The 12,545-nt window shown below is 31.6% G+C and overlaps 1 long non-coding RNA gene and 1 pseudogene across 1 annotated transcript; one reads left to right on the top strand and one right to left on the bottom strand.

The window, feature by feature from the left end:
* Positions 1–4,242: 4,242 nt before the first annotated feature.
* On the bottom strand, positions 4,243–5,627 carry LOC129288404 (aquaporin PIP1-2-like; annotated as a pseudogene).
* A 993-nt stretch (positions 5,628–6,620) lies between these two features.
* LOC129288405 (uncharacterized) lies at positions 6,621–8,941 on the top strand. Its single transcript, XR_008587995.1, has 4 exons — positions 6,621–6,747; positions 6,821–6,913; positions 7,665–7,715; positions 8,511–8,941. It is a non-coding gene; the product is annotated as an uncharacterized LOC129288405 (long non-coding RNA).
* Positions 8,942–12,545: the final 3,604 nt, after the last annotated feature.

Below are 12,545 nucleotides of genomic sequence, written 5' to 3'. Positions count from 1 at the left end.
ATATATTTTATAAATTTAATTTTGAGTTCATAATTGATTTTGATATTTATAATAGATGTTTAGATATATTTTTATAAAATCATGATTTTAGCCTCTAAAATTGATGACTTATGATGTTATTCTAACATGCAATTGAGGGTTTCAAACAATTTGTTCAAATACACTGTAAAATGAAATTTATAACAAGAAATTTTTTTTGTATGTAAAACGTGTTCAACTTTTGTACGTAAATAACAGAACTTTCGTACGTAACATTTTTCCCTTTTATTGGCCAATTTCGTAAAATTTGTTCAACTTCATTAAAATCTAACTTGACTATACATGGGCAGGTTCTTAAAAAAAAAAAAAACCGAAAGATGGTTGGTAAGGGTGTTCACGAGACGGGACTGGGACACTTTCTTGAAAAAAAGATCGGGACTAAATTTTGGTCCCGTGTCCCATCCCGTCCTGAAAGTCGTCCCATCTCGTTAAGAGTCGGGATGGGATCGGGACAAGATCGGAACGTCCCGCTGTCCCGATAAATGAAATAATGTCGAAAAAAGATTTGGATAATAACATTCATTAAAATTTTAAATCATATAATTTATTAAGTTTAAAATCAAAACAATACAAGCACATATAACAATAATTTAAAATTAATTATTGAATTATATTAATCACAACTATATATTATAATAACAAATACAAGTGATCTTTATGCTATAAGATTAGCAACAACAGGCAAGTCAAATACAACATCAAATCATTGTTCTTCTACTTTAGTGAAGATATACTAAGCTAATTACTCTTCTAAAAATAAACAAAAAATATGTTATAAATAAAAGTTATTAAATAGATAGATATAAAAATAAATTATATTAATATAATTAAAAAGAAAGATATCGTCATGTTTACTCAATGCCATTAAAATTATCAATATAAAAAAACTTTAGTTTTAAATAAGAATTGCAAGTATTAAAAGTATAATTGATATACTTAATATAAGTATAAATTATATTAATATAATTAATATATTTAAAATAAAAAATAATATATATAATATTCAGGACGGGACAGGATGTCCCAATGGTGTTCCCGTGTCCTGTCCCGTCCCAAACCTCTTTCCTGTCCAGTCTCGTAAACTCCCGTCCCGATTATTTTCGGGTCGGGACAAGATCCGTCCGATATGATCGGGACGATATCAGGCCAATCAAGACGGGTCCAGACTGAACACCCCTAATGGTTGGTTGTTATTGCAATGCAGTACAAGGGTTTGAACCAAGATAGGTAAGGTGGGAGGGCCAAATAGTTTAAATAAAAATTATTTTATATATTAATAATTTATTCTTTAACTTTTTAAATTTTTAGAATAAAATTTTTTTACAAAATGAAAAAAATTATAAGAATAATTTAAAATTATATCATATTTTTTAAAAAAATTAAAACTAAGTCATATTTAATTTATGCATGTGATAGAAACACTAAAAAAAAAACCACATGCTTGATGTACTGAAACCAAGACTAATCAATAAGATATGCAAATTAAATAATAAAAATAAATTTATTAAATTAATTACTCAATTTTTGTAATAAAAATTTATTCAAGAATTTTTTTTGAAAAATCTAATAAAAAACCTAACATATACTTGATCAGTATTAAATTTTGCTCTTTTTTATCAATAAAAAATAATATTCATCTTGCATGCATAATAAAAATATTTTTATAAATCAATATAATTTGCATTTTATATTTATTTACTTGATGAATAAATAAGAAATTAGAATTATACATATACATGAAAATGGGACAGTCTTGTTGCGACTTTACTCACAAATGTACTTGTAAGAAGAAAAGGCACTAGTTTTTTTTTTTTTTTTCGGCCGCTCGCCTGCACGCACGCTGTCCCACACTAGCCCCAATACCCCACACTTACATGAAATGGCTATGGGTTGGGGTACAAGGAGCTTGTCCTTTTCTTTTTCTTCCTTTTCTCTTCACTTCTCCATCCTCACCCCTTATTAATTATATAATTAAAAAATTATTTAATAAAAAATATGAATTGTGAGTATTAGAAAAGTAAAGAGAAAACTAGGAAAAAAAACGGAAGAGGCTCCCCTCGTGAGGGTTGTCTCCCTTTAAAATGCACGTGAGTCAAGAGGTCAATTAGTGCAATTCTTTTTATTTATAAATTGAAAGAGGACTGGAATTTAAAATACTCAATCTGCTTTAAAATAATTGTGGTTTAAGCTTGTATCTACATATTAAGAAAAACTATTAAATAAATCATCTCACTTGTTACAAAATCCAATGATATTTTACTAAAATGATTATATATATATATATATATATATATAGAATTATCAAGTTATATATATATATATATATTATAAAACTTGAACCTCAACCATCATTTTTTTTAATTACTCACGAGCTAAAATTAAATGTAATGGAAACATTTAATGCTCAATCAAAATTCTAAAGCAAACCATTATTTTGAAATGGAGGGAGTTTCGCAAATGTATAAGAGAAATACTTAAATAGATTGAATGCATCACATGATAAAAATATGACATTTAGATAATATAAAATGTAAATTGATTATAACATTAACGATAATAAAAAAAAAAGGTAAATAATTAAATGTGCATTTTGTTATTAAAATTAAATTAATTCAAAAAATGTCATACAAGATTTTTATTTATATTACTTAAAATATTTTAATTAAACATACTATAAATAACATGGTGTATTCGATCTATCTAAATATTATCAATATCACTTATTTAACATAGTCAATATATCAATATCAATATAAAAAATAATTAAATTATGTCTTCCTACTATTATCAAATAATCAGAGTTCAACCAAAATGCAGCTGGCTTAAGCCAAATAATTTTGGACTGATAAAATTCAGAGCCGAGCAGAAGTGATGACGGGCGAGGTACTTTCTATATTTTTCCATAAAAAAAATAATAATTGGGAATTTATCTGTCAAGAAAGAAAAAGGTTAAAAATTTTGAAATTTGACAATAATGTTTTATGACCATGAAATTACTACAAGAGACCAGATAAACGTAAGGCACAGTTGGGATTAATTATTATAGGCTAAAATACATATTTAATCTTTTAATTTTATACATGTTTCACTTCAATCTTTTAATTTTATAAAATATCTTTTTAGTCCTTTAATTTTAATATTGCCTTTAGTTTCATTCACAAAAAATTCCTTCATTTAACTTTTAAATATTAATTTTTTTTAAAATGCTGACATATTAAATTTCATTTTTTTAAAATAACAAAGATTCAGATAAAAAATAATCATTTAAAATTAATGATATTAGGATTAGTGAATTGAAAAGATGTTTTATATTAAGGATCGGACCGTAACCTTGTATAAAATTAAAGAATAATTGTCGTGGCTGATTAGGACTTTTGACAAGATTTTTTTTTTTTGTTATTTCAACTATACTGTTTTTTCCATCTCCCATAGAAAAAGAAGAGACAAGAATACCAACTCTGTGACCCCATGATGCAAGTAATAGATATTTGAAAGACTGGGGAAAAAATATATTAGGTGGAACCGTGGAAGGTTTCTTAAGAACTGTCGGATATACTGTTTATACTATTTTTTTTGGGGGGGGGGGGTTGTGTGGATATGTATAAATATATCTTGCTTGTTTGACAATTTAATCAACATGTGTGGGATAAATTAGACGCTTAAGCTACCCGATAATTCAACTGTTAGGCCTGACAGCGGGACTTTGTGAACATCATAAACTTTTTCATAATTGTTAAATATATAAGATTCCTTGCTACCCACGAACATTTTGTTATTGAACAATTTTATTAACAAGATTGTTGATTTATTCTTTTTTAAACACTTCAGGGACAACAATTAGGCCTACTGCACATTTTAGCAGTCCAATTTTAGAGTAATAGGCCCAATCTCAAAGTCCAAAAAATAGAATCAGGCCGCGTTATTCATTTTTATTATTTGAAAAAAAGATGCAATACCCGAAGCCTGGTCACAGGTTCCCCAATTATTTCTTTTTTCTTTTTAACCTTCTCTTGTCTTTTTTCATCTTTTTAAATTGTGATAGGTACTGTACCAAAAAATTGTAATAAGTAAATTTTAACAAGTAAAATTCAAAACAGACTAATTGATAAACTATACAGAATTGGAGAGAGAGGGGAGAGAGAAAAGGACGATTTAAATTTTAGTGCATGCGTTTGATTACCTAATTATGTCTTTGAGGAGGATAATGAAATTACAAATTCAAGACATAGCAGGTAACTCATAATTTGCCTTTTGAGGGTGGGGGGGGGGGAATTCCATGCCGTTACGACAATCTCATGATACAAAGCTGCAAGTCCTGGCCCAAGAAAGGGTCCCACCCGGAAGATGCACTGCAGACAAAAAGTTGACAGATGAAATAATTGCGATTGAATGAAAGAGTATATTACGCAAATCCATTGTATGCATTATCCAGTAGAAGAAGTTGAATAATATAATGATCGAAGAAAAGAGGGTGATGACTCACATGGTCGTCCCAAACTTGATCCTTGTTGTAAAGGACTGCCGCACCGAGACTTCTTGCAGGGTAGATCCGAGTCCCTGTGATACGAATTGCAGGGTAAACCCAATAGCCAGCGGTGCCAGACGAATCCAGACTTGCCAACATTTGGGGGGGAGGGGAATCTAAAGCCATAAAAAATATTGGGGGAGCAAAAATTAATTTTCACATTTTTTGCAAAGAAAATACGAAGGATCATTGGATTTTGGGGGGGGGGGGGACCCCCCCTTGCCCCCCTCTGCATTTGTTACTGAGTAGTGCCAACACCTATTCATCATCCATACAAAACTCATGGCTTCATTCCTGGCACGTAAGTTTTTGGGATCACAAGAAAAACTTTATACATTTTATAATGAGATAAGATCTTGCTTACAGGGACATGAGAGTCTCGAGCTTTTCGTTTGGCATCATTGCCGGAGAAGACAGTATAGACAAGCAGAAACGTTCCAACAATTTCTGCACCAGGGCTACTGATTATGGAGCATCCGTCTCTAAGATTGTTGGCACCCCCTTGGGCCATCTCGTACTGGCCTGCTTTAAACCCTTTCACAACCGCAACACCACATATAGCTCCCAGGCATTGCATTGTCATGTACAACACTGCCCTAGCCAGTGACACGTTTCTTGCCAACAACATCCCAAACGTCACGGCTGGGTTAATGTGACCCCCTGCGTCAAATGCCCCAACAAGTATATTCATGCAATAAATGTACAAGATTCATTTCATCAAACAGTTGATGTTCGATTTATTACCTCAGATGCCAGCAGTGCAGCACACGAGAACGAAGATCATGCCACCGAATGCCCAGGCGATGCCTTGGACACCCACAGAGGAACACTTGGAGGGAGAGATGGCCACGCCCATGACGGTTAAAACAGAGATGTAAAGGAACAAGAATGTGGCCACAAACTCTGCTGTGCCTGCTTGGTAGAATGACCACGATGATAACTCATGAGGCTCAAAAAACGGTGCTGGAGGTGGGTCTTTGTAGTCTCGACTTCTCTCGTGGCTCTTACCACAAATTCCCATAAGTTGCCTGTCAACCCTCACGTCTTCATCTTGCGCCTCCATTCTCGAACCAGGTACCGCAATCTGAGAAGTGGTAGGCTTGGTTAAATATGGAACGAGACTGACGAGAGGGGACGAGAGGGTATAAACGTGAAAGGCTTACTCTACTAATTTATATATATATATATATATATATATATTTGCCAAACTACTAATTAATATATAATAAAATGAAATAACTAATAATTAAATTAATTTTGAAATAAGATGTGATGTAACTCGGATTTAGATTCGAATGGTAGCTCAAGCTCTTAATTAGTACTCTCTCTTTTTATTTATGGAAAAAATTTTCATTTTTAGTTTGCTTTTTTATATAAACAAAGTTACATTTTTTAATACACATTTATTATAAATTTTTTAGATTAATATTCATAATTTCATTATTCACAATTATAAAAAATAATTAATAAAGGAAATTTTAGTCAAATTATTTATTTTTAAATATAATTAATATAGTTAATTAATTTTATTAAACTGTGTGATACAGTTTTTTCTCTTACAAATAAAAATAAAAGGAGTATTTTAATTATCACTATTCAATTTTATCTCTACTTAAAAATTATTAAAATATAGTTCATTTCAAAAGTCCAAAATCACGATCATTTCTAAAAATTTGAGAATAGGTACTTTTTGAGTATTATATAATAAACAAATTTTATAATCATTTAATTAAATTAAATTATTATTATTATAACATGCAATATATTCATTTAAATCACGCTCAAAATCTGAGGTAACTCCAAATTGTTAACAACAGACATATATACAGCTTGAGAGAAAAAAGGTGGGTGGGTGGCAGTTGTGAAAGTTTGGAGGCTTCTGGTGAATGTGCGAGGAAAGCATGAAGTGTGCACGTCTTTTTGTAAACATAACCTGTAAAGAAATCAGTTTCGGTGCTAAGCGGTGGGATGAATATATGGAGCTCATCTCTAACGCACCGTTTAAATAAAGAAACAAACAATCTTGACCATTCATTATATTTTAATCTTAACCGTTGATTTATTAACTATATTTTCACCTTATCAGTTGAAGGCTCCCGAGGATACTAGCGTTCCCTTCTCCACTTCGCAAAACTTGTTCAGTCGGTGTTCATGAGTTTCCTAATATTTGGCTCATCTCTTCGGTGATTTCTTTAGCTCATCTCTTTTTCTTCTTTATTAGCTGATTGGCTCATCTCATCAGATTTGGTTTAACAGGTCTGGCGCTTGGAGATATTGGATTTGGTTAGACGTTTAAGCCTCATCGGTGTGGCTGTGCTTGGACGTTGCACAGAAGCATCAGATCTGCAGGTATCACATGATTTTTCTAATTTCCTCTTTAGATGCTAGTGTTTTTCTGTTGCAGTATATGGAAAATTAAATTTCTATTTTCTATTTGAGTTTTTATAAACATAAGGATATAGAGAAGTGAGAGGAGTGAGAGTAGTGAATGGTGCAAGGGAGTTGAAGAAGGCAAGAGAAGTGAGACAAAACATCTTGAAAGAAAGTCCAAACACTAAGGTTGTAGTGTTGGAAATTGATCTCAATTCTTTTGCTTTTGTACATAGATTTTGTTCTGAGTTTTTGGCTCTATAGCTTCCCCTCAATATCCACATGTAAGTAAATTTGTGATACACAGGTATGAAATAATTTGATTAATCTCACCTTCTCTCTGTTTTTTTTTTAAAAAAAGAAATCATTCTAAAAGAGAGAATATGTTTAACAAAAACAATGCTGGAATATTCTCTCAAAACTTGGAGGTACCCGAAGAGAAAATTGAGATGACACTTGCCACCAATTACTTGGGTACTTTCAAGTTATTGCCTCTCCCTATAGATATATTTATTTATTTATAACTTTTTAGTTTTCTTTGATGATCACCAGGGTATCTTATATGTTTTAGACTTATCAATTATTCTCTAATTCACCCCTACCTGTGGCAAAGCCTACTGATGCCAGTTTGATTTCTTTCTCTTTCCATCCTCAAAGCAAATAGTTATTTATTCATAGCACTATTCTTGATACCTATCTCTTGGCATTTGATACGTGCTTGACCTGCCAGGCTTTACCTAATGATATGTTGGAGTTTTTGGATGCACCTATTCCGTATGTAGTGAGTATCCTATTTTTCTTTACTATTTGACTTGAGGGATTGTTTTGCATTTGGTTATACATGTTCCACGCTTGCCCTAGTTCATGTCCTATGTAGGATATGTCTTTTTAGAACTTGCAAAGCTTGTATTACTTTTCATAAAATGGAAAATATAGTTGAGATTTGAGAGGCTAGGCTCCTCAAAAGAGTACGTACCTTTTAATTTGGTTTCAACTTTTTTTGTATCTTGGTTAGTTCTATTGAAGGTATCCACTTCTGACATCTAACTAGCTAAAGAATTAATTAATAATCTAGGTGAGGCAAGATAGGCAAGTTATCAAAATATGTACAATGCAAGATAAGCAAGGTAAAGAACATGTCTCAAGCATCTGATTGGAAAGGATTTTTAATTTAAAATACTTTGATTCAATTTTTATGATTTTATCATCACATTTCCTAATATATGACATGGGCAGTTCCCCCTTTCAGAGAGCTAATGATGTAATGTTAATGTAATGTTTGATAACTTGAAAATTGCATGCAACAATTCAACCACATTACTTAAGGATGTGCCATGTAGTTTCATTTTCAATTGCCATACTTGACTTTCACATGTCACTATTCTCTAATATAAAAATTATATGTTGAAACACATAATCCAAAATGGAGATTAAAGAATTTATTCTTATATGATGACTGAAAGCTTTGATTCTATTTCAATCTACTACTTCTGTGTTGACAATGTTTGGCAGAATTGCTTTACAAAAGGTCCAAAAGATGTCCAGCTTGCAAAATTAATGTGCTAAATTGTTCCAGATGTTCCAGAATTGTTCACAAAAAATATCCACAGTTGTTTCAGAATTGCTTTACAAAAGGTCCAAAAGATGTCCAGCTTGCAAAATCAATGTGCTGAAAAGGACAAAGAATATATAATTTATTAGTGTCTAGTTTAAGAACAAAGGATGTTCTCAATGCTTGAAGTGCAACATGCAGTTCGCAGAATACTAAACATGTTTGTGTCTAAATTGATGTACATAGTATGCTGAAAAGAATAGAGAATATAGTTGTAAAATTCAGTGATTGCATTAAATGATGTAAAAGTGTCATTTTAGATCTAAATTTTCTTAGATTGACCTAAATGGTTCAGTCTTGAGTATGTAAATGCTATAAATTGTGTGCCTAAGAGGCTATTGCTACAAATTGTATATGACATTATTGAAATGAATAAAATGTTATTTTGATATAAATTGTGTGCATCTATTTTTTTATTCATTACCTTATGAGTAGTTTGATATAAAATCTATGGCTTCAAGTGAAGGAACTTCATTGCCTTGTGCCATCAACAAGCTTGTAAATAACAATGGTTGTGATGTAATGGTACAAAAATATTCTGTGCTGGAGCAACTTGGGCTGATGCTTGTGTTTGTGCAGGTTGTATTGAGACTTGAATTTGTGTACCTTCCATTTGATCAGCTTCTCTTCTTCTTTTTGATGATGAAGCCTGTTGAGAGTCCTATAAGAAATAAATACAAAATAAATAATAACTTCTTTTGGTGTTATATATTAATTAAATTTCAATACCTTTGATACAACTCTTCTTCTTTTTTGTAAATTCTTCTCTTCCCATCCTTTCCAACGTCTCTTTCTTGATTTTTCATCTCTTTTTTTGAATCCCTTTGGCATATTTTGTGACTCTATAACTGGTTCAAAAGTATCATTTTCATTATCATCAGGTATATCATTTTCTAACTCAATGATACATCTCTGAACATGAGTAAATCCTTCCGAAGTCTTAGCTGCCTTTATGGCCAATCTTACCATCTTGATCATTAGCTGTCTATACCTTTGTGTGATGTCAAGTCTAGGATCTGCTTGTATCTCATTTCCTCTAACACCATGTATGACATCATTCCTTGCTTCTTTGGTCCACCTCTTGAGAATGTATTGCTCAGGCATAATTCTTACATCTTTGGACTCATATACTTTTAATGCATGACAACACAATATCCCTGTGGTCTCAAACTTTCGACAAGTGCAACAAATTTCACACGTGTCAGGATTAAACTCAATTCTCCATTTCCCCTCTTTATCTATCATATGGGCCATGTATACAAACAATGGTTCTTTCTCATCACGTTCAACTAACTTCACAGAAAATTGGAGGTCTCATTGTTCTTGAAACATGTCAAAGACAGTGGGAGTATAAGATTACACAAGTTGACGCAACATAGGTGCACTTTGATTAACCATTCTAGGTATCTTTTGTCGAGATTCAAACTCAAGTTGCACTTCCTTGTATCGCTTCTTTGCTACAACTTTGTCAAACCTCTTGAAAAATCAATTAATGTCTAATTTTGGCTTTGTACACCTCTTTATATCAGCATTCACACTTTCACTAATTTGTGTGCTTCTCATGCCTAATACAATAGCATCCTTCATATAACACCTGGCCCATTTCTCCTTAATATTATAAGTAGACTTCAACCACCCATTTTCCTGGACATTGTAAGCAGATAATAATTCGCTCCACGCTTCTTCAAACTTATCCACTTCAGCATAATCAAACATGCACTTCTTGAAGTCGGTTAAAAAGTGTGAACCATCTTTCATCAAATCCCGAGGTGTTTGATGCCATTTTGCAATAAATGCCAAGTGCACAAATAATGTCTTGTATTAGGAAGCACTTCACTCAATGCTCTAGCCATGGCTTGATCTTGGTTAGTAAACACAGTTTGAGGCTTGTTTTGAGTGTGAGTATCCAAAAAGGTTTCTAGTAGCCACTTGAAAGATTTAATGGTCTCATCATATAATAATGCTGCTCCAAAAATGACCACACTTCTATGATGATTAAAGCCAGAAAAAAGAGTAAGGGGTCGATGATTCTTGTTTGTACTGTATGTAGTGTCTAGTGACACAACCTCACCAAAATGAGCATAGTCTATTACCATACGAGAATCTGCCCAAAACACATAGGTAATTTTTGTTCATTGTCCAATTGATATTTGTGATAAAATGTAGGATTCTGGCCAACTTGTTTTTGAAAATATTCAAGTAGACATCCCACCTCTCCAAACTTTATATGTCTTCGTCTTTTGTACATCAAGTAGTTTTTTACATCTATCATAGTATAACCAAGATTTTCTTGACCACCTATATATGTACTCATTAAGTCAAAAGCATCCTTAGGTTCAAGTCCAGATTCTTCTGCAAGATCCATTTCATGAGCTTGAACTTCTGATAAACTTCTCCGTGACGGTAACAAATGCATTGTTTTTGGTGTAAGAAGAAGGTGATTATGTTCTTCATTAAACTTAGTGATTCTGAACTTTTGATCAACACGAGATACAATCATCCTTGCTTTGTACTTGGTTCTTGTCTTCGGTCAATATCTAGAAGAGGTTGTCTCTCTTTTATCTTTTTTTCGAACACCCTCCCTACAACATACATATCTATATGTAATAAGGGAACCATCTTTTTTACTCTTTGTTCCATTGTACTTTCTAACTCCAAATCCAATTTTACTCCCATATTCATTCCAAAAATTCCATGCTTCATTCAAATTCTCAAACTCCCTCCCTATTTCAAGTTTTAATTCATCTTCCACTATTTGATTCCTGTATACAAAAAAATATAATTTTTAAAAAGTATCATCATGTAAATGTAAAAGAGTATGATAATATATATGAGTTAAAGCAACAATTCCTTTTTTTTTTCTATTAATCTTAAATATATAATACTTGTGTAAAAATGAGGGTAAAATACTCTAAATCATTTTGCAATGCAAAGCAAATGGGTTAGCAGCAAAAATTAATTTATATAAAATTGAAATAGCATGTTTGTCGAAGAGAGAAATTGAAATATAAAACTAAAGCCACATAATAGAGGATCATTAAATATAAAAAAAATATAATTCTTAAGCTTTTTCTAAGCATTTGAATATAATTTTTTAAGCATATGAATAAAAACTGAAATCCATCACTTCACCATTAATATATATAAATTTTAGTTCATATAGATAGATATATAATTTTTTTTGCCAAAATATATAGATATATAATTGAATAAAATAGGATAAAAAAGATTGCATCTTTCAATCTCCATTGACGGCTGTTGCTCACAAAAGAGAGGTGTATCAGACTTTTTTAATTGGCTTCCTCCTTCATTTGCATTGAAAGTTAATGTCGAAGATCAAATTTCAAGCTCCTTCTTGACAGAAAGTCGACACCTTTCACCCTTTCGAAATGCCAATCGCTCAGCTTTTGCGCCAAGTTTTTTAGTTATAAATTATTTATTTTAAAGGAGCCTTGTAGACGATGCGTTTTGAAATGATGCGCAACTGAATCTCCATCAAGTTTTTAGTCGAAACGGTGCATTTTGGAGATGAGCTCCTCCTACTCATCTTAGCGCTTAGCACTAAAACTGAACCCAACCTGCAAACGGGTTTGGATTCGGATCCTCTTAAAAACAATCCTCTCAGCATCCCCCAACAGCAAGAAATCCTGGCCATTCAATCCATATACAATATTTTATATGTTATCATATTATCTCATGTTAAAATAATTTTTTTATTTTTAAAACTTGTTCTAAAAAATTACTTTGCAGATTTTTTAAATATATTTAATATTTTTATTAAATAAATTAAGTTAAAGTTTGAATAAACCATATTGTAGATCCCTGCAAGATTTTATGATTATTTAGATTGTTAGCAGAGAGCTACTGCTTGACTTATTTAAACTCTAGCCTGACATATTTAATAAAAATCTGTTTTAAAAAAAATTTATATAGTAAATTTTTTAGAATAAGTTTTAAAAATAAAAAAATCATTTTAAATTATGGGTATAAAAATATATC

Source organism: Prosopis cineraria, unplaced genomic scaffold, assembly GCF_029017545.1.
Source record: "Prosopis cineraria cultivar Desert tree isolate PC_DT_omini unplaced genomic scaffold, ASM2901754v1 PC12, whole genome shotgun sequence".
NCBI classification, from domain to species: domain Eukaryota; kingdom Viridiplantae; phylum Streptophyta; class Magnoliopsida; order Fabales; family Fabaceae; genus Prosopis; species Prosopis cineraria.
The sequence above is the reverse complement of the archived record's forward strand: the minus strand, read 5'-3'. Positions and strand labels throughout refer to the sequence as shown.